This window comes from Capricornis sumatraensis, chromosome 19 (genome assembly GCF_032405125.1).
Source record: "Capricornis sumatraensis isolate serow.1 chromosome 19, serow.2, whole genome shotgun sequence".
Taxonomy (NCBI): domain Eukaryota; kingdom Metazoa; phylum Chordata; class Mammalia; order Artiodactyla; family Bovidae; genus Capricornis; species Capricornis sumatraensis.
Window position 1 is genome coordinate 59,460,464 of NC_091087.1, and position 23,783 is coordinate 59,484,246.

Consider the following 23,783-nt stretch of genomic DNA (forward strand, 5'->3'; position numbering starts at 1 on the left):
TTCTTGCTCTTGTTCTATACTAAACTTCCTCTATTCAAATCACTGTGTAGTTTGTTTCAACTGAAAGTGAAGTGAGTGAAAGTATAAGGTGCTCAGTCACGTCCCACTCTTTGTGACCCCCATGGACTGTAGCCCAACAGGCTCCTCTTTGCATAGAATTCTCCAGACAAGAAGAGTAGAATGGGTAGCCATCCCCTTCTCCAGGGGATCCTTCTGACATCTCTTAAGTCTCCTGCATTGGCAGGCAGGTTCTTTACCACTAGCGCCATTTGGGAATCCCCTAAACTTATGGTTATCGAGGAGGATTTTGTGAGGAAGGGATACTTAAACAGTTTGAGATGGACATGCACACACTGCTATAATTAAAATGGATAATCAAAAAGGACCTACTGTATAGCGCATTGAACTCTGCTGGGTGTTATGTGGCAGCCTGGATACATGTATATGTATGACTGAGTCCCTTTGCCGTCACCTTAAACTATCACAATATTGTTAATCGGCTATACCACAATACAAAATTAAAAGTTAAAAAAAAAGAAATGTGCATAGGCCTGCAGGCCCTGATCTAAAAAAAAAAAAAAAAGAAAAAGAACTGTTAACATTAATAGGGGATTAGGGTAATAATAAATTGACTAGTAAACAGCAGATAAAATTCTATTTTGGCAAGTCTTCTAGTCAAAGTATTTTGCACCATTGTCTTAATTAACAAATTAAGCCAGGTAGCTATTTTGCAGACTTTTATACATATGGTACCTATATGATATACTGAGACTCTCAGAAGCTACCTTTGGAGCCATTCCATATAAAAATCAATGGATGGTTGGAAATCTCATATTTAAGGTTTCTATCCAAGAACTTCACTTATATCTTTACTGATTTATTATTGGGCATTGCAGCTGGTGGAAAAAAATGGAATTTGTCATGAGGATTTATAATTGCCTAATTTCTTGCATGATGATATCTTTCATGGACTCATACCATAACATGGGATTGCTACAAAACAATGTGTGGCATAAGATGCTTTAGAAAATCATGGAGAAGTTTGGAATGTGATAGACTAAAAATCCAATACAAGGCTCATACTGTGTGGGAGATTTTCTATTGCCAGCCTCCTGCAATTTGGATAATGGTTTGCTGGCTCCTCTGATGCTTGGCAGCCAGCAGCATCTACTGTCATCTTTCACCAGGAACTCTTTCAGTGAGTCTGGTAAAATATATCCCCTTGAGCTGCTTCTGTAGCAACTTACATTATGAACCAGCACCAGTTTCCACTGGGGTGGCACCACAGTGACTTCTCTGACTTCACCAGAGATGCTTTCCTATTTCTCCCATGTGTATGACACTATTCACATTTTTAAGAAACTTTTTATCAGTTAGATTATGAGTGGATGCTAAATTTTATTAATTTTTATTCTATACATCAATATGATCACTTATTTTTCCTTTATTCTGTAATAATGTGGTGCATTAATTAATTGAATTAATTTCAAATGTTAATACTACAGCTATGGTAAAACTACTACTTTACACAATATATTATTATTTTATACATGACTGGGTTCAACTCAATATTAAGGATGCTTGTGTCTATAATTATGAAGAAATTGACTGTATTTTCTTATATTTCTCAGGTTTGAGAGTTAGGTTTCTGCCGCTATCATACAACAGATTTTACCCTCCTCTTATTTTGAAAGATTATTGTGTGGGATCTGTATGGTGTCTTCATTAAATGTTTTACAAAACCCTCCAGCAAGATCATTTCATATGGAATTTTCATTATGAAAAGGTTTTGATAATATGATTTCAGTTTCTTTCATGCATAGGCACTATCTGAATTTTTATTTCTATTTTTGTTTTTGTCTTTAAAAATTATCCATTTCATTTAACAAATGTATAAGTATATATTATGCTTCCCTTTTGATTTTTAGTTCTTTGTGTGATGGTATCTTTAAGCATATTTTAAAACAAAAAAAATCTAATTACAAATGCTGCAAAGCTGACCTTTAGTCACAGTGGCTGAAGGCTATTATGAATGAAAGTAACTTTCTACTTGCTCAGGTCAATGTCCTCTTAATGTTCTCTGTGATAAACATTTCAAGTAGGCATGAAGGTGACCATTAAAAGGACTGTAAATTAACAAATTTTAGTCACAGTTCCCCCTAAAATAAAGAGGCTCTTGACAGAGGGAACCATATATGTGTGTAGATAAAAGAGAACAGAATGTTGCTTCAGACTCAAAAATTAAAATATTTATCACCAGATGATTTTTCCTTTAGGATATTTCAGGTAGGAGATAATTGTTTTTGTAGCATCCTTTAACAGCAGCAGAAGTAAACTACTGTGCACAATCTGTTTGTCTCCCTAGGAGAGTTGTTGTGCTATTATTAGCAGTACCAAGGGAAACAAATTTTATGCTAGTGAATAAGCTGGCAACCTGAATCATCAGCTCCATTTTACAAAGTTACATTACAATGGACGAGTTATATAATAATACACTGAGCCTGTCTCTGTGAATAATTGGCTTCTTTACAAAGCTCCAGATGATAAATAAATACATTTAAGCACCATCAGCAATAAATTATTATGTTTACAAAATTAAACTCTAATATACATAATAAATTACATAGTTTCCAATTTTTTTGTCTTATCACCACATATAAACAGGTTTGACACTTTAGTCAAATGTCTTATTTAGGCTTTTTATCCTCCTTTATCTTTCTCTCTCTCTCTCTCTCCATTTTTTTTCTTTTTGGACAGGCCAAATTGACTGGGGGCTTCCCTGGTGGCTCAGCAGTAAAGCATCTGCAATGCAACAGATGCAGGAGACTGGGGTTTGATCCCTGGGTGGGAAGGATCCCCTGGAGTGGGGCATGGCAACCCACTCCTATATTCTTGCCTGGAGAATCCCATGGACAGAGGAGCCTGGTGGGCAGAGTCGGCCCCACTGAGCATGGACACACACATGCGTGAAAACTGGCTGACAGAGTGGGGACTACTTTAGTTTCCTAATCTTTCCTTACTGTGCATTTTCTAAACTGAGTATTTAACACTCATTTCTTTTTTATCTTTAAACATCTAATATCCTCCTTCTAATTTTTCTTTTGTAAGCCCTCTGTGCTTCCCCAGTTTTCTTTTCTTACTCCTTCCTGAAACTCTCTCTGTATGGACGAGAAACTCTCTCTGTCTGGCTACATACATTTTCTGCTCTAATTATTCTTATTCCTTAGATCTTATCTAAGTGTATAGATTTAAATCTCATATATGCAAAGATAACATCCAAATTAATGTTTTATCCTGAACTCTTTCATGAAATGTGCTTGTGTGTGTCTGTATGCTTAGTCATGTTCAACTGTTTGCAACCCCATGGATTATACCCTGCCAAATTCCTCTGTCCATAAAATTTTCCAGGCAGGAGTACTGGAGTATGTTGCAATTTCCTTTTCCAGGGCAGGGAAGCCCCCTGAAATAGCTCTGCTGCTGCTGCTAAGTCGCTTCAGTCGTGTCCGACTCTGTGCAACCCCATAGACAGCAGCCCACCAGGCTCCCCCATCCCTGGGATTCTCCAGGCAAGAACACAGGAGTGGGTTGCTCTACTATATCTCTATTTTGAAGTCTCATGGGCATCTCAAACTCACAATGTCAAACCTACAAATGATAAATTTCCTTTTCAGATCAGCTCATAGCTCAGTTTTTCACATCTTTGCCAAAGCACAAACATTAACACGATTTCTCAGGGGTAGAAGACTTGCAGTTTTCTTTCCTTAAATTCTTTCTCCATACCCTAGGACTAACCCATTAGCCAATCCTGAATCTCTGCCTTCAACGTAATCATGAAACTAATGACTGCACTTCCTCCAACTTTGTTAGACTGTCCAAATTAATATTATCTTACCCATATTATAGTTATCATCTAACTTGTTTTCCTATCTCTGTTCTTTCAGTTTTTGTAATAATTGATAAAAGGTGGTGTGTGCATTTGTGAGTATGAGATAGGAGTTTTGAAAATAAAAATACATTAATAAACCCATTATCAAATTACTATTATACCTACTGTGTAAAACTCACCTTACATTTTTCCTTCAGAGGTGATCATTATTTTGGAAATTATGTTTATTCTCCCACCAAAAACAAATAGAAAACTACATGAAATATACGAAACAGTAGTTTTTGAACACTGAATAGCAGTCCCTTCAGAAGTGTGAACTCTGGGAGGAAGATGACAGTTGAGGGGAGCTTAGTGACTGCCCTGTAGTGGTGCTGTTGCGATAAGGAAACAGATCAGAGCTAAAGCTGCCTGAAGGGGCTGGAAATTGTGAGACAGTGTTCCCCCACACTGGAAGCTATACCGGAAAAGAGCTCTCGAAATCTGCAGAATTCCTTTGCATATTTGCAAAATAATGAACAATGGATGCATAGCTTCATGACACATGGCAGAAAATTACCACTATAATAAAGCTACTCCAGATTGAACCCTACCCTAACATTAATCTAGGAATGGTTTAGCTTTGCTGATAAATTGTGATATGTGTGTGTGCTCTGTCTATTGAATGCCTCATGTGATCAACAAGAATCTCCACTCACAACCTTGGCTGACTCATGCTTATAATATCTCCATGACCTGTTTGAGCTCTGGAAATTTTCTTCGGTTACATCTCCTATCCAATATTTTTGGTTAATGATTTTGCATCTAAGATATTATATTTTCTTCTAAACATGAAAAAATATGCCTTCCACACTTTTATTTTTATTTTCCTCTCATTTGTAATATTTTATTTTCTGAGTTCAGCATTCTAGGTTGGCAGCTAGATATTATTTCACTTCATTTAAATTATATTTTTGTTGTTAAAATGTCTGTTATTTATATTTGTCTATTGTTTTCAGGTAACTAATTCTTTGTTATTGTTGTTGTTCAGCCTGTTTTAAAGACCTTTTTCTTTCTTTGACATTCAATAATATGCATATGAATTTCCATTCATTTATCCTGCTGAAATTTTTTTAAAAAATTATTTATTTTGATTTGTATCTTTCATAAGTTCTAGTCATTATTTCTTTAAATATTATTTTTTCTCAATTTTTGGTTTTCTCTACATCTAAGCTGCAATCAATAATTGTTATAACATTTAATTTAATCCTCCATCGTTAATCATTATTTAATGTTTTCTGTGTTTTACACATATTTTCAAGTTCACTGAATTTTTCAACACCTCTATAGTTTTTGGAGAAGGAAATGGCAACCCACTCCAGTGCTCTCGCCTGGAAAATCCCAGGGACGGTGGAGCCTGGTAGGCTGCCATCTATGGGGTCGCACAGAGTCAGACACGACTGAAGCAACTTAGCAGCAGCAGCAGCAGCAGCAGAGTCTTTGTTCACCTTGGCCACTCTGTCCACTTTGGCCACCTGATGCGAAGAGCTGACTCATTTGAAAAGACCCTGATGCTGGGAGGGATTAGGGGCAGGAGGAATAGGGGATGACAGAGGATGAGATGGCTGGATGGCATCACGGACTCGATGGACGTGAGTCTGATTGAACTCTTGGAGTTGGTGATGGACAGGGAGGCCTGGTATGCTGTGGTTCATGGGGTCGCAAAGAGTTGGACACGACTGAGCAACTGAACTGAACTGACAGTCATTGTCAGGTTTTGTTTTGTTATGGTATTTATTATTATTTAATAGTATATATCAAGGTATTCATATATATGTTTATACATATTTATTTGCACATATATGTGTGTATATAAAACACATATAATATGTTCTATCATTTGGATAAAAGTTATATGAAGATATTATTTTGTTTGCTGTAAGTTCTGCATCACACATTGCCACTTGAAAAGTATTTACCTCTTGAGGAATGAATATGTATGTACTACACTTTTAATATTTTTTGTTTTTAACCAAACAATGGACACACTCAAATATAGTTTTGTTAAGATATAACTCCAAAATTATAATCCAAAAGGATATTCTATATTTAATATTACATATAATATGAAAATCTATAAATATCAATATCCTGATAGTGCTTAACTATAATGATACTATCCCTGGATCATAGAAATGCTCCAATTTTGGGTCAAATGACTAAATGAATAAATACATGAATGGAACCAGCCTTCTGAATTCTATGATAAGGGAGGGGCAATTATCAGAGAACAGGCCATGCTGATAAAATATCCAAATAAAAATGTTTTGGGGAACAAAGACTAAAATAGTATTATCATTGGATTATAAGGTTGGTTCATCTCACTTCAGTCGCTTGGTCATGTCTGACTCTTTGCGACCCCATGGACTGCAGCAGGCCAGGCCTCCCTGTTCATCACCAACTCCCAGAGTTTACTCAAATTCATGTCCACTGAGTTGGTGATGCCATCCAATCATCTCATCCTCTGTCATCCCCTTCTCCTCCCTCCTTCAATTTTTCCCAGTATCAGGGTCTTCTCAAATGAATTAGTTCTTTGCATCAGGAGGCTGCATTGCAGGTGGATTCTTTACCAACTAAGCTATCAGGGAAACATATAAGGTTGGTAGTTATTTCAATTAATAAAAGTTTGCATAAGTGTTTTTTAAAAATTAAAAAGCATGACAAACATGTAAGTATACACACACACACTGATCTTATTTTGACTGCAGAATTATATAGAAGAGTTCTAAATGCATATTTAAGAAAAAGAAATAGAATGGAAAAGATGAAAATATCCATTAATTAGGGAGGCAATCCTATTAAAAACCCAGGCATGCTCATGAGAACAGAAGTCATGCTATTTCTCAGTCTTCCATAGGATGAACATTTTGATATTAAAAATGTAGTACAATAAAATTATAGTTTATATATACATTATATATTTTGGAATATACATATATTTGGATATATCACAGAGATGTTTACACAAAAGTAACTACAGTACGTTTTACTAGTGAACAAAGAATTTTGAAGAGTGATTTTGACTATTCATTATTCATCAACCTGGGTTGCTAACTACTTGTGTAACTTATCTTTTGGCCGTAGCAATGTTTAATAGCAAATAGCATGGGAAATAAGTGACTTAAAGGCAAAACTACTCATTTTGTGTCCATGGGTATATGAATGAACTGTGTCTCTGCTTGACTCTGCTTGACTGTAGTGGGTTCAGTAAGATTTACCTCCAAAATGCAGCTTGGTTCTAAATATGTTTACATTTAAGCTCAAAGATCCCTGTCTGGGATATGAAATTCTCTCATCTGTGGACAAGGGCATAAGAGAAAGAAACAAAGTGTTAGTTGCTCAGTCATGTCCAACTCTGTGACCACATAGACTGTAGTCCGCCAGTCTCCTCTGTCTATGGGATTCTCCAGGCAAGAATACTTGAGTGAGTTGTTGCTTTGCAGGTAAATTCTTTACCATCTGAGCAATCTGCACTAACCAATCCATGAAAGCACAGATAATGGTTCTGTTTGGATTTGCTCATATGTCATACCCTCTAATATTGTTTTAGCCAAACTGAATCACATAGCCAAATGCAATGTTCACAGGGTGGGAAAATAAAATATTCCCCTCAGAGGGGGTGAGGATGATTAATATTTTCTGAATAACAGCATAATATACCATATTATATAAGTATGACTCCAAAGTTGGCCACATTTTCCTTGTGAAAAAATACCTACAATGTTCAGATCATGTTATTCATAAAAAAATTCGGAAATGTTTTATTTCAAAAACATTTGTTTTTGTTTTTCCCAAACTTAGGCTCTTTTGATTTCAGGATTTTAATAAGATTTTGAACAGCTTTTTATAACTTCTTTGCATTGCTTTAGCTTGTGACAAAGAATATTAAACAAGTTGTTTGTTAGAGATTTCAACACATACCACAGTTTGGTCTACTACTAATTAGCATTATAGAAGTAAAAGTGCTGAAGTTCCATAGAAGTGTTATTTATGGAGAATCTACGTTTCTTGCCAGTGAACTTGTTTACTATTAACTGTTCTTTACAGAAAAAAATATTGCTATAGCTATATTTAATGAGAAGCATAAATCACACCTAATGGACCATGACTCATATTCCCATCAATTTATGATGCTAAAATGTGGACTTAGGAATCTGTCTTGCTATGACTAGTTCAGTTTGGGTTGAAATATTTATAGATGGGGAGAATAGCTTTAATTTTTTAAAAAACTGCAGCAATGGAACATTATATGTCTTTGTTCTATTTGATTTATAAATACTGAAGTCATAAATATTGCTGATTAAAACTAGGGAATGAAAATAAAAAGATAATGCAAGCATGTCAACCTGGAAAACCTATCTAAACAACAACAACAACAAACAATTTTGAGGACAAGGAAGAGAGAATAAGAAGTATTAGAATTAATGTTGTAAAAAGTATGTGAATTAATGCTTTATTAATGGTATCAGCCTCCTATTTGCAGTAGCTTCTGACAATGGGTCTTTGGGTTGTATACCAAGGACTAGACCAAGCAGTTGGCACCCAACTCCAGTACTCTTGCCTGGAGAATCCCATGGATGGAGGAGCCTGGTGGGCTGCAGTCCATGGGGTCGCTAAGAGTCAGACAGAACTGAGCGACATCACTTTCACTTTTCACTTTCATGCATTGGAGAAGGAAATGGCAACCCACTCCAGTGTTCTTGCCTGGAGAATCCCAGGGACGGGGGAGCCTGGTGGGCTGCTGTCTATGGGGTCACACAGAGTCGGACACGACTGAAGCGACTTAGCAGCAGCAGCAGACCAAGCAGTTCCTAGAGTGTTAGGAGATCATTGTGATGATTGCAGTCTTGTGATCTAAAATGTGCCTTTAGTTTAGCAGAAGAGTACATCTTAAAACTAAACTGAGGCTAAGTTTAGACTTTTCTATCACCATAACAATTAGAGGAATGATTAGCTATTTCAACACTTCACACAAGACTCAGGTGTATGATGGGGGTCATCTCCTACTTCTTCATTCTCCTCCTTCCTTGCCTTACATGGCCATGATAACTCATCTCATACTGATAGTTACTTTGTGGTTTTTTAGCCGTTTTTCCCTCTTACCATATGGATTTTACATGCCTACAAATTTTGTATATATTTTACATGTATCTCAGCATTGATTGTGAGTGTCGATTGAGTACTGAAAGCCACATTCCTTCCTATCATCATTCATATTTAGAGAAATTCATTCATAAACAAATAGACAATATCAAATCTGTGGGTAGGTAGAGGGGCTTCTCAAAGAGACCTGACTTTCTAATAAGTGACAAGTGTGAAGAGAGTGTGCATTGCTGCTGTCCCTTTCTACTTCTTTCCTCTTGGAATGTAGACTTGGTTCCTGAGGATGAGTCCAACATATTGAAAATATGATGAAACAAATACAGGGAGAAAAACCCAAGATGTTCTAAGGATGTCAGCGAAGAATGATAGAGTCTCCACACTGATTAGATTGTTGAACTTCTTTCCTAACATCAAACACTGCCTATGTCCAATTATATGTGGAAAACATAGACTCAATTTTTAAAGGCATGATCTGTCAAGTTTCTAGATCTGTATCAAAAGCACCTGTACACAGTATAGAATATTTATGTAGAACAAATGGTATACAGAATTTCAATTATAAACAATATCAAATTTTCCTTTAAAAATTATACAGATTTAGACCCCAAAACAGCAAATAAGAATGTTTGTTACTGTACATCTCTATGGATACTTGGTGTATTCACTAACCCTCTCCACTGAACTAGGCCACACTCCCCACTCCTCTCTACTAGGTGTTTGGAAGATGATTGGCAGCAGTACAATTTGATTTAGATTTTATTCCAAGAAATTGAACTTGCATCTCTCTAAGGCATATGCATTTAGAGAAAAATAAACCTATTTTATCTCCACCTTTGATACTAAAAATAAAACATAATCATTCTTAATCACAAGAATACTTTTATTCTTAATGTACTCACTTAGGGCTTGAACTGAAAATTTGTCTAAAGACTTTTAGAATTATGAGAAGATAAGAGCATTAATATAGTACCAAGGAGCAAACTAAGTTTATAGCAATGACCACTCACAAAGAGAAATGGCTAATTATAAAAATTACAGAAAATAATAGAAAGTGTTATAAATTATAAAATATAGTCCTCAACTATGTGTGTGCAAACACACAGGAAGGGGAGTCAATACACACGCACACACACAAAAAAACTCCAAGAGAAAATCAGAAACATGAAAGAGAAATGTATATTCATTAGAAAACAAAGGATTCCTCAATAATAAGAATCACTTAATTAGAGTCATTAAAAGAAGGAGTTCTCTTAATACAGAAAAGCATGAATCTGGTTCTCTTTTCAAGACCTCTTATCATTTTTCTTCATGTAAACAACATTGGGATAAAAAGGGAAAAGGATAAAAGCAAATAAAAATATTGGTGTCTCATTTCATTTCACGTGAAAACTTGTGTAATAAATCAATGTGCAGGTCGGGTACTTAGCCGTGCATTGTTTTCAATAAAACTGAAGATGGTACATGTACACAATGGAGTATTACTCAGCCGTTAAAAAGAATTCATTTGAATCAGTTCTGATGAGATGGATGAAACTGGAGCCGATTATACAGAGTGAAGTAAGCCAGAAAGAAAAACACCAATACAGTATACTAACACATATATATGGAATTTAGAAAGATGGCAATGACGACCCTGTATGCAAGACAGGAAAAAAGACACAGCGGTGTATAACGGACTTTTGGACTCAGAGAGAGAGGGAGAGGGCGGGATGATTTGGGAGAATGGCATTCTATCATGTATACTATCATGTAAGAATTGAATCGCCAGTCTATGTCTGACGCAGGATACAGCATGCTTGGGGCTGGTGCATGGGGATCACCCACAGAGATGTTATGGGGAGGGAGGTGGGAGGGGGTTTCATGTTTGGGAACACATGTAAGAATTAAAGATTTTAAAATTTAATAAAAAAATAAAATAAAATAAAATAAAAATAATTCAAATTAAAAAAAAAACTGAAGATGACTTAATCTAGTTATCACTAGAGAACATTAAAATAAATTCTGATGTTAAGTCAACTCAAGGGTTGTTTTGTTTGTTTGTTGACATAGAAATTAGAAGAAGCTTAAAGTATTCAGTGACTTTGCTATAGAAAAATTACTTACATGTATAATAATTATATTTATGAAAAAGTTTCTCAGTGTTTACTCATTGCAGCATTTACAAATTATCATCCAAACACATGAACTGATGAGAATAATACAAAACATTCATTTAATTAATTTGGGCACTTCTAATAAATATAAACTTTATTAATTATTAACTAACTACATTTATAAATTATCTAAATGTGTTCTATGTATAATGTGTTGATCAACTGCTTGCTATTTATAATCGTAAGGATTACTAAAGTAAGACTTTTTTTAATTACTCTGAGGAGCATGATATAAGTACCTGAGATGTTCACATGTGTTTATATTTTTGTTGTAGAGAAATGAGAGGGCATAGTCAGATTTTCAGAATATACATAAGAGTAGTACAAAACTTCCAAGGAGAAAAAACAATGTAGTCTTACCTTGGTCTAAGTAAATGATTTTCAAACTCCAGTTTAGCCATAATGTTGTTCTTCAAGTAGTATTCCATAGAAGACCTAGGTGTGGAAAAAAGAAAAAGATTAAGTAGGGCTGTGCTAATTGAAAGGGAATGGTAAAAATACCTAATTCTCAGGAGGATACTGAGACTGTAAATCACAGTTTAGAACACACTATATTTGATGTTTCAAGTCATACGTTTTGAAGTATACATTTCAAAGTATGATTATTTTATGAAACATAATTAAAATATTCCCTTTAAATTGGAGCATCCACACATTTGTCCTCAATGTATTTATAATTCAGTTTTATAAAATTGTATTTCTGGGGTGATTGTATTTAAATTCTATTAAAATTTTAATAAGTACTCTTGTTTATAAACAGTTTAAATAATGTAGAAGTGTAACATATCAAATAAAGAGAGTCACCATCCCATGTTTATCTTCATATTTTCTACTCAGGAATTCATGCTGTTACAGTTTGCATATATCTTTCTCTATTTTAATGTTATAAATGTATAATGTGTATAGATATATGTAAACTTTAAAATGTATATTTTATATAAAGCAAAATGTCTCACTTTCACAATATAGGGTAATATGAAACTGTTCTAGAGAACAAAATGGCAACCAAAGGACCTGAACTCAGTCCTCTTACAAGAACACCAAAATCACAACTAACTGTGAAACAACATCAATAAAAGAGACTGAAACCTACCAACAAAGATAATCTACATCCAATGACAAAGACCAAACCACAACAAGATGGTATGAAGGGTACATACATTAAATTGTCAAACTACATGCCCCCTGGGAGAATAATTATATCACAGAAGTTCTCCAATGGGAGAGTTCTGAGCCCCATGTCAGGCTCCCAAGCCTAAAGATTTGGCATCAAGAGGAGGAGCTCCCAGAACATTTGGCTTTGAAGGCCAGCAGGACTTGTTCACAGGAGCTTCACACAAACAGATGGAAAGATACACCATATTCTTAGATTAGAATATTCCATATTGTTAAAATGATTATACTATCTAAAGCAATTTACATATTCAATGCAATTCCTATCAAACTAATGATGGCATTTTAAACAGAAAAAGATTTTGTAAAACTTACATGGAAACATGAAAGACTCCAAACAGCCAAAGCAATCTTGAGGAACACACACACACAAAAAATGGAGCTGGATGAATCAGGCTCCCTGATTTCAAACTATACTATGAAATTACAGTAATTAAAATAGCATGATACTGGCAGAAAAACAGACATATAAACAATGGAATAGGGTAGAAAGCCCAGAAATAAAGACATGGACCTATGGGCAATTAATCTATGACAATGGAGGCAAAATCATACAATGGAGAAAAGACAGTCTCATCAATAAATGTACTAGGAAAACTGGACAAATTTGTGTAAAAATAAAATTAGGACATTCTCTAATACAGACACAAAAATAATCTCAAAATGGATTAAATATAAGTCCAGATAGTATAAGACTCTTAGAGGAAAACCTAGGCAGAGTACTCTTTGACATAAACAGCAGCAATACTTTTTTTATCTGTCTCCTAGGGTAGTAGAAATAAAAACAAAATAAACAAATGGGACCTAATTAAATTGAAAAGCTTCTGTGCAGCAAAGGAAACAATAAACAAAACAGAACTACAACCTACAGAATGGGAGAAAATATTTGCAAACAATGCAACTGATAAGGGATTAGTCTCCAAAATATACCAACAGTTCATATAGCTCAATCTCCAAAAGACAAACAACCTAATCAAGAAATGGGCAGAAAAAGTAAACAGCTGCTTTGCCAAAGGCCTAACTTTTGGTTTTAAGGTTTGTAGGATTTGCTGGTAAAATAACCACTTTGCACTTAGTTGAGAAAGAATTAAAAGAATTTATTAACTTGATAAGAGCTTACAATATAATAATATTGAATTAACAAAGATTATAATATGCTAATTAAGGAATAGAACTGATTTCAAAAGAATAATAAGAGATAGAGGTTTATACATCACTGAACTGGGGAAAGCAGACCCAAGTGGTGGTCGGAAGTCCCTGGAACAGCAACCTGGAGTCCCAATTGGGAAAGGCCCCAGGAGGTGCATCCACCCCATGGGTGATATTTCAGTGTGCTGCTTGGAGGAGTCCAGTTTTTAATACCAGGTTGTAGGTTGATAATCAGCCTACATGGAAATGTGCAGCTCTGGTTACTGTCATGATTTAAGACCAAGACATTTATAAGTCCTGGAATGTTCTCTGATCCCTAGGAGCTGGCCAGGCCCAAGGATCAAAATATCTCAGGACTAAAAACTCTTTGTCTTATCCAATGATTTATAAGATATTTTGGTAACACTGCTCTGGCCTGTAGGTAGTTCAGCAATTTGGCATGTAGTCAGTTTTAGGGTCATTTTCGGGGAAGAGAGAGAGGCCTAGTGTCATTTCTGAAGCCTGAACAAGACTACATTACTTGCTTTCCCAACGATAGTCATTTCTTCAAAGAAGAGATACAGATGGCCAAAGGGTAGATGAAAAGATGTTCAACATTGCTAAGGATTAGAGGAATGGAAACAAATACTAAAGTGAAGCAGTTTACATAAAAAAATTCTATAAATAATCCTGGAGAGGATGTGGAGAAAAGGATCTTCTGATACTGTTGGTGGGAAGTAAAATTGGTACAGTCAATGTGGAGTTTCCCTGAAAAACTAAACACAGAGCTACTATAGGGTCCTGTAATCCCACTCCTGGACATATAGCTGGAGAAAATGATAATTTGATGATACATGTAGCTTAGTATCCACAGCAGCACTTTTTAAAACAGCCAACACATTGATAGGTGTTCTCTGAAAGAGGAACAGATAAAGCAAGTTTGGTACATGGATACAATGAATTTTATTAAGCCATAAAAAAGAATGAAATATCATAGTCCCATTTACAGCAGCATGGATGGCCTAGAAATTATCATACTAAGTGAACTAAGTCAGAGAAAGACAAATACATAAATCCACTTAGATGTGGAATTGTAAAAGATGATACAAATGAACTTTTTAACAAACAAACAAACACGCAGATATCAAAAACGAACTTATGGTTACCAACAGGGAAACACTGCATGGAGGGTGAGGGATAAATTAGGGGGCTGAGATTATCATATACTCACTGCTATATACAGAATAGATAATCAACAAGGATCTACTGGATAGCACAGGGAATTATACTCAATATCGCTATAATGGAAGAGAATTATATATCTATATATAACTTAAATGCAGAGTATATCATGCTAAATCCTGGGCTGGATGAAGCACAAGCTATATTCAAGACTGCAGGCAGAGATATCAATAACCACAAATATGTAGATGACACCACATTTATGGAAGAAAGCAAAGAAGTATTAAAGACTCTTGATGGAGGTGAAAGAGGAGTGCAAAAGTTAGCTTAAAACTCAACATTCAAAAAATGAAGATCATAGCATCTGGTCCTATCACTCCATGGCAAATAGATAGGGAAACAATGACAAACTTTATTTTCTTGGGCTCCAAAATCACTGCTGATGGTAACTGTAGCCATACAATTAAAAGACACTTGCTCCTTGGAAGGAAAGCAATGAAAACCTAGACAGCATATTAAAAAGCAGAGACATTACTTTGCCAACAAAGGTCCATATATTCAAAGCTATGTTTTTTTCCATAGCCATGTGTGAATGTGAGATCTGGATAATAAAGATAGCTGAGCACTGAAGAATGACTTTGAACTGTGGTCCTGGAGAAGACTTGAGAGTCCCTTGGACTGCAAGGAGAACAAACCAGTCAATCCTAAAGGAAATCAACCCTGAATATTCATTGGAAGGACTGATGCTGAAGCTCCAATACTTTGGCTACCTGATGCGAAGAGCCAACTCATTGGAAAAGATCCTGATGCTGGGAAAGATTGAAGGTAGGAGGGGAAGGGGATGACAGAGGATAAGATAGTTGGATGGCATCACTGACTCAATGGACATGAGTTTAAGCAAATTCTGGGAAATGGACAGGGAAACCATGCAAGCCATGGGGTCGCAAAGAGTCAGACACACCTGAGCGACTGAACAATATATGACTGAATCACTTTGTTGGACATCTGAAACTAACACAACATTGCAAATCAACTCTTTCAATAAAACTTTAGAAAAATGAAATAATGTTCTGTGCTTACAAGAAAAACAGGAAATGACTCAAAATCAGCAATAAAGAAAGCATGGATAATCAGAATCCTGAGCATGTAAAGCCAATGCTGCAGCAACCCTAGGGATGTGAGAGGAGGGAGTTAATCCAAAGTTTTTTAAACATATGCAAAGATAGGAGATGAACATAGTATCCTCTGGAGGCAAAAAAGCTGAAACTGAGACACTTACACAGATACAGCTGTTATATAGAAAGCTTCATATTTCTATTTCATCTGTATCCACTATCTCTAGTCCAAATGTCCATATTTTTTCATTCTTAAATTTTTAGAGATCCCAAGAGTAGATAACTTTTTTATTATAGTTGGTTAATCAGGTTAATTAAATAGAATGCATATATATATGTAAAACATATAAAATATATATTTATTATATAAATATAGAATGCATATATATATGTATACCATTATAGAAAAGTAAAATTTCTTCAAGAAGAAATAAATTATCATGGTCATATGTTTAAATAAAGTAAATTATTATTAAAGTTCCTGTGTCATAAATCTCTAGATATCTTCACAGTCAATTCAAGGTTAAACAGAAAATAGCCATCTTATAATTACCTCTTAGAAAACTGAAAAACAAGTAAACATTTCTCATATTGTGAGATCAGAATCACCATCTTTTATGACAAGAATATTATAGCCCAATCTCTTTCATACGTTTAGCAGAATAATTGAATTAGTAAAAAATATAAACCATTTCTATTATTTATAGCTGATATTTGTAGAAAATCCAAGATAATTTGTAGAAAATTATTAGGGTTAGCAAATTTACATTATTACAAAGGAAAATATAAAACAATAATTATAATTTGAGATACTGCCAATAAAAAATGCATAAATGATAAATGATGTCAATGACCGCAAATATCTATGGATCAGATCAAGATGTCAGAGTAAGAAGATGTAGAGCTCACTCCTACCCACAACAAGCAATTCCAAAATATATCTACATTTGGAATAATTCCCATGGAAAACTAACAAAACTGGCAAAAGAATCTTATACAGCAAAAGGTACATGAACAATTTCTGAAACACTACATAGGAAAGAAAAAAGCATAGGATTATAACCTCTACTCTTGGGAGGGATCCAAAGGAAGTGGAGGTCCATACAAGTGGACTCTTGCCCTGAGGAGGGAAAAGGATGAGCTACAGATTATCCCAGTCCTGGGGTCCCATACTAAGGAGACAAACCCCTGGTTACTGGGATAGATACAAGGGGAAGAGAAGCTCCTCAATCATACTCCCCAGTCCAAGTAGAGAAACACCCTTGCTCCATTCACTCCACATCATAGCTTGTGGCTAGATCTGAGGCATGCAAGTCTGGAGTAAAGACTGATTTAGGGATGCAGAGGTGGCTCAAAGGCCTGGGGTATGGTCTCAGTGGGGGAGCAGCCTTGCCAATACTTGTTCAGGCAGCCATGATCAGCAGGCTATAGTTCCTCTTCCAGCTAATCAAGTACACTGGCCTAGGCCATACCACAGTTTTGTGCTGGATCTGGAGCAGACAGGTCCTGGGAGAAAACTATCATAGAATTAGCACAGATCTCTGGTGGCAGTGTAGTGCATTAATTCTTGTAGCCACAATGCCATGACTCTTAGCTCCATCCTAGCAAAGGCTCCAGCCCCACTCATTCCATGCCATGGCCTATCCAAAGATCTGGGATGACCATAACAGGAAAGAGACACACACTTGTGCTCCATCTGAGTGAAGTTGTCAATGGCTACACAGGTAGTGTGTCAGACCTCTGTGAGTAGACAGCCCTGATTTGCTTCAGGATTCCCCTTCCTTTGGCTAGGATATGCACTCAAGGGGAATGGAACCTGGTTGAACCAAACACTCAGGGCTTCTACTTAAACAACTGGGGAACAGACACTGTCTCTTCAGTAGAGTGACAGCAGTCATGGAGGAAAGCGGATGTCCTTCCTCACACCCTGCATGGGCTTTAGCTCCTCCAACACTAACCAAACCTCCTATCAAAGTGATAGGAGCCAGAAAACTCTGAGAACAGAATTTTTTGTACAGTCTAGGAAACAAGGAATAAAATGGCAACAAGTACTTAACTATCAATAATTATATTAAATGTCAATGGATTGCAATATATAGCATACAAAAGACTCACTTCTGGGAGGAAGAGACACAGATGGGAAGAAAGAAGATGAAAACATACATTTCATGTAAATTGAAACAAGAAAGTGAGGGTATCAATACTCCTATTGAAGAAAACAGATTTAAAACAAAGTCTATAAGGAAGACAAAGAAGAACATGGTATACCGATAAAGGGATCAATACAAGAAGAGGATATTATACATGTTAACATACTCACAATCAATACAGGAGCATCTAAAAATATAAGTTAAATACAAACAATACTAACAGACATGAAGGGAGAAACTGACAATAATATAATAGTAGGAGAAGACTTTAACACCTCACTGTCATCAATGGATACATCATCCAGCAAGAAATCAATAAGGCAACCAAAGTCTTAAATGACACAATAAAGCAGTTGGGATTAATCCACATCTATAGGATACTATATACAAAAAAGCAGGATACTTATTATTTTCAAGTACACATGGGATGTGCTCTAGGGTAAATCATATACTAAGTCACAGTACAAACATCAGCAAATTTAAGAGAATAAAAATGATATTAAGCATCCTCCCAACCACAATGTTATGAAACTGGACATTCTGAAACCTTACAGGAAAGAAAAATGGGGAAAGAACAAACACACAGAGACTAAACAACATGCAACTAAAAAAAACCAATGGGTCAATGAAATCAAAAAATGAGAAAATACTTCTAGACAAATAAAAATGCAAAAACAACTTACAATAAAAATCTCAAATAAATGACCTAACCTAACCTGCCACCTAAAAGAAATACTGGACAAGAGGAACAACTAAAGCCCAAAGTCAGATGGTAGGAACTAAGAAAGATCAGAGAGGAAACAAAAGAGATCAAAATCATTTTAAGTAAGACCAAGAGCTGATCCTTTCTGAAAAAATAAGCAAAATCAAGAAGGCTTTAACTAAGTTCACCCACAAGAAAGGAGAGGAACCTAAATAAACAAATAAAAGAGGAGAAATAAGAAATGATATCACAGAGATACAAAAAATATAAAAGACGATACTTTGAAGTTATATGCCAACAAATTGGACTACTTAGAAGAAATGGACAAATTTCTAGAAACATACCACCTGCCAAGACTGCGTCAAGAAGAAACAGACAGTTTGAATAGGCCATCACTAGAAGCGACACAGATTTGTAATAAAAATGAAACACTCTGCAAAGTCTAGAACTTGATGGCTTCACAGGAGAATTCTACCAAACATATAGAGAAGAAACTACCCCTATGCTTCTCAAACTATTCCAAAAAATTTAAGAAGAAACAATGCACCCAAATTTATTGTACGAGGCCACCATTATTCTGATACCAAAACTTGACAAAGACACAGGGAAAAAAAAAAAAAAGAAAGAAAGAAATTACAGGCCAATATCTCTAATGTGTCTGGGTGCAAAAATCCTCAAATCATTATCAAAAAAATTCAATAATACATATAAAGTATTGCATACCACAAACATGAGGGATTTATTCTTCTAACACAAGGTTGGTTCAACATACACAAATCAATCAATGTGATACAACATATCAATCAAGGAAAAGACAAAAACCAAATGAGAATCTCAAAGGTTGCAGAAAAATCATTTGACAAATTTCAACATTTATTCATGATCTCTCAGAACATAAGACAGAGATAACTTTTCCCAACATTTGTGATAAATCTGTAGGCAACATAATACTCAACACTTGGAATAACTGAAACCCTTTCTGCTCAATTTAGGAACAAGACAAGACAAGGATGCCCACTTTCCCACAGTTTAGTTCATTTCAGTTCAGTCGCTCAGTCGTGTCTGACTCATCACAACCCCATGAACTACAGCAGGCCAGGCCTCCCTGTCCATCACCAACTCCCGAAGTCCACCCAAACCCATGTCCATTGAGTCAGTGATGCCATCTAACCATCTCATCCTCTGTCGTACGCTTCTCCTCCTGCCCTCAATCTTTCCCAGAATCAGGGTCTTTTCAAATGAGTCAGCTCTTCACATCAGGTGGCTAAAGTATTGGAGTTTCAGCTTTAACATCAATCCCTCCAATGAACACCCAGAACTGATCTCCTTTAGGATGGACTGGTTGGATCTCCTCGTAGTCCAAGGGACTCTCAAGAGTCTTCTCCAACAACACAGTTCAAAAGCATCAATTCTTTGGCGCTCAGCTTTCTTCACAGTCCAACTCTCACATCCATACATGACCACAGGAAAAACCATAGCCTTGACTAGATGGACCTCTGTTGACAAAGTAATGTTTCTGCTTTTTAATATGCTGTCTAGGATGGTCATAACTTTCCTTCCAAGGAGCAAGTGTCTTTTAATTTCATGGCTGCAATCACCATCCACAGTGATTTTGGAGCCCAGAAAAATAAAGTCTGACACTGTTTCCATTGTTTCCCCATCTATTTCCCATGAAGTAATGGGACTGGATGCCATGATCTTAGTTTTCTGAATGTTGAGCTTTAAGCCAACATTTTCACTCTCCTCTTTCACTTTCATCAGGAGGCTCTTTAGTTCTTCTTCACTTTCTGCCATGAGGGTGGTGTCATCTGCATATCTGAGGCTATTGGCATTTCTCCCAGCAATCTTGATCCCAGCTTGTGCTCCCTCCAGCCCAGCGTTTCTCATGATGTACTCTGCATATAAGTTAAATAAGCAGGGTGACAATATTCAGCCTTGACGTACTCATTTTCCTATTTGGAACCAGTCTGTTCCATGTCCAGTTCCAACTGTGGCTTCCTGACCTGCAGACAGGTTTCTCAAGAGGCAGGTCAGGTGGTCTGGTATTCCCATCTCTTTCAGAATTTTCCACAGTTGATTGTGATCCACACAGTCAAAGGCTTTGGCATAGTTAATAAAGCAGAAATAGATGGTTTTCTGGAACTCTCTTGCTTTTTCCATGATCCAGCGGATGTTGGCAATTTGATCTCTGGTTCCTCTGCCTTTTCTAAAACCAGCTTGAACATTTAGAAATTCACAGTTCACGTATAATCCTGGCTTGGAGAATTTTGAGCATTTCTTTACTAGCATGTGAGATGAGTGTAACTGTGTGGTAGTTTGAGCATTCTTTGGCATTATCTTTCTTTGGGATTGGAATGAAAACTGACCTTTTCCAGTCCTGTGGCAACTGTTGAGTTTTCCAAATGTGCTGGCATATTAAGTGAAGCACTTTCACAGCATCATCTTTTAGAATTTGAAATAGCTCAACTGGAATCCCATCACCTCCACTAACTTTGTTCATAGTGATGCTTCCTAAGGCCCACCTGACTTCACATTCCATGATGTCTGGCTCTAGGTGAGTGTGAGTGATCACACCCTACTTCTATTTAAAACAATAATGGAATTTCTAGCCATGGCAATCAGACAAGAAAAAGGAAAATATAAAAGATTCATATCAGAACAGAAAAGGTAAAACTGTCACTATTTACAGATGACAGGATACTCCATATAGAGAACCCTAAGTTCACCACATAAAAATATTAGAACTAATCAACCTCTTCAGCAAGGCTGCAGGATGTGAGATGAATATTCAGAAATCAGTTTCATTTCTATACACTAATAATGAAATATTAGAAATAGAAAGTAAACAATCCCATTTAAAACTGCATCAAAAATGAAAGGAAATACTTAAGAGTAAACCTAACAATGGAGATAAAAGACCAATATACTGAAAACTGTAAAAAAAAAAAAAAAGTTAAAAAAACTAAAGATTATTGAGAGAAATGGAAAGATACTCGTGTTCTTGACTGAAAGAATTAATATTGTTAAAATGGACATAGTTTGGAAAGCAATCTACAGGTTTAATACACTATCTATTAAAATAACTGTGACAATTTTCATGGAAGTAGAACAAGTCATCCTAAAATTTATATAAAATTACATAAGTCCCAGAATTGCAAAAGCAATCCTGAGAAAAAAGAACACAGCTCAAGGTATAACCATTCCAGACTTCAGACAAAGCTATGGCTGGTTACAGACATAAAGACAGACAGGCTGCCCAAAACAAACCTCAGGTCCTTTATTATGCTTGCTCCAAAAGGAAAATCAGTATTGCTTACACTGAGCTCAAAGCTGGCATGTTTGGCAGAAGTATCTTTCACATTCACCTCCTTCCCCAGAGACATTGAGGCTGGGTGCCCAGGCTAGAGAGGAAACCTGAGGTCAATGGAAGCCCTTCCTCGAAACCCTGACCTGGGTGGCTTTTGTCCACTCTTCACCTGAAGGAGACCTGGCCCTTGAGACTACATGGAAAGAACTTTGGATTTAGAGGCAGGAATTGACCTCAGTATTGCATGACCCTCATTAAGGCACATAAACTCCTCATGTTTATTTTAGGACTTGTCAAAATTAGGGATGTCATCCATGTCTGAGCCAGGTCACACACTAATTCTTTTTATCATAAGGAGATAGAAAGTCAGGATTCTGGGAGACAGACAGAAGACCAAGGGTATCTATCTCTGACTCTCTGTGGAAGGTAAGTCTATAAAATTCACACATTATCTGGTTACAACTTCCTCTGTCTGAATGTGAGAGTGTGCAAATATCTTGGATCTAACTTGCTTTACTTGTCTTTGAGAACAGAACAAACACCTCCCCCCACAAAATGACTTCCCTGGTGAATCAGATGGTAAACAATCCACCTGCAATGTGGGAGACCTGGGTTCGATCCCTGGGTTGGGAAGATCCCCTGAAGGAGTGCATGGCAACCCACTCCAGTATTCTTGCCTGGAGAATCCCCATGGACAGAGGAGCCTGGCAAGCTACAGTCCATGGGGTTGCAAAGAGTTGGACACAACTAAGCGACTCAGTACACATAGCTGTAGTAATCAAAACAGTATGATTTGAAACAAAAACAGACAGATAGATCCATGGAACAGAGTGCCCAGAAATAAACCCATACACCTACAGTCAAGTAATCTATGACAAAGTGAGCAAGAATATACAATGGAGAAAATATGGTCTCTTCAACAAGTAATATAGAAAAGATGGGCAGTTACTTGTAAAAAAAATGGAATTAGAATATCCCCTTCCACCATACAGTAGTCATGTGGATGTGAGAGTTGGACTGTAAAGAAAGCTGAGCACCAAAGAATTGATGCTTTTGAACTGTAGTGTTGGAGAAGATTCTCGTGAGTCCCCTTGGACTGCAAGGAGATCCAACCAGCCCATTCTAAAGGAAATCAGTACTGAATATTTATTGGAAGGACTGATGCTGAAGCTGAACCTCAAATTCTTTGGCCACCTGATGTGAAGAACTGATTCACTGGAAAAGACTCTGATGCTGGGAATAATTGAAAGCAGAAGAAGAAGGGGATGACGGAGGATGAGATGGTTGGACAGCATATAAATACACCGACACGGACATGAGTTTGAGTAAGCTCCAGGAGTCGTTGATGTACGGGGGAGCCTTATGTGCTGCAGCCCATGGGGTTGCAAAGAGTTGGACATGAAGGCTTTTGAACTATGGTGTTGGAGAAGACTCTTGAGAGTCCCTTGGACTGCAAGGAGATCCAACCAGTCCATCCTAAAGGAGATCAGTCCTGGGTGTTAACTGGAAGGATTGATGCTGAAGCTGAAACTCCAATACTTTGGTCACCTGATGCAAAGAGCTGACTCATTTGAAAAGTTCCTGATGCTGGGGAAGATTGAGGGCATGAGGAGAAGGGGACGACAGAGGATGAGATGGTTGGACGGCATCACCAACTCAATGGACATGGGTTTGGGTAGACTCCGGCAGTTGGTGATGGACAGGGAGGACTGGCGTGCTGCAGTCATGGGGTAACAAAGAGTCGGGCACGACTAAGCGACTCAACTGAAATGAATTTCCTTGCAGGATATGTGGCCTTTTCCAAAACATCCATGAACCGATCTGCTTCATGCCAAATGGTTTAATCT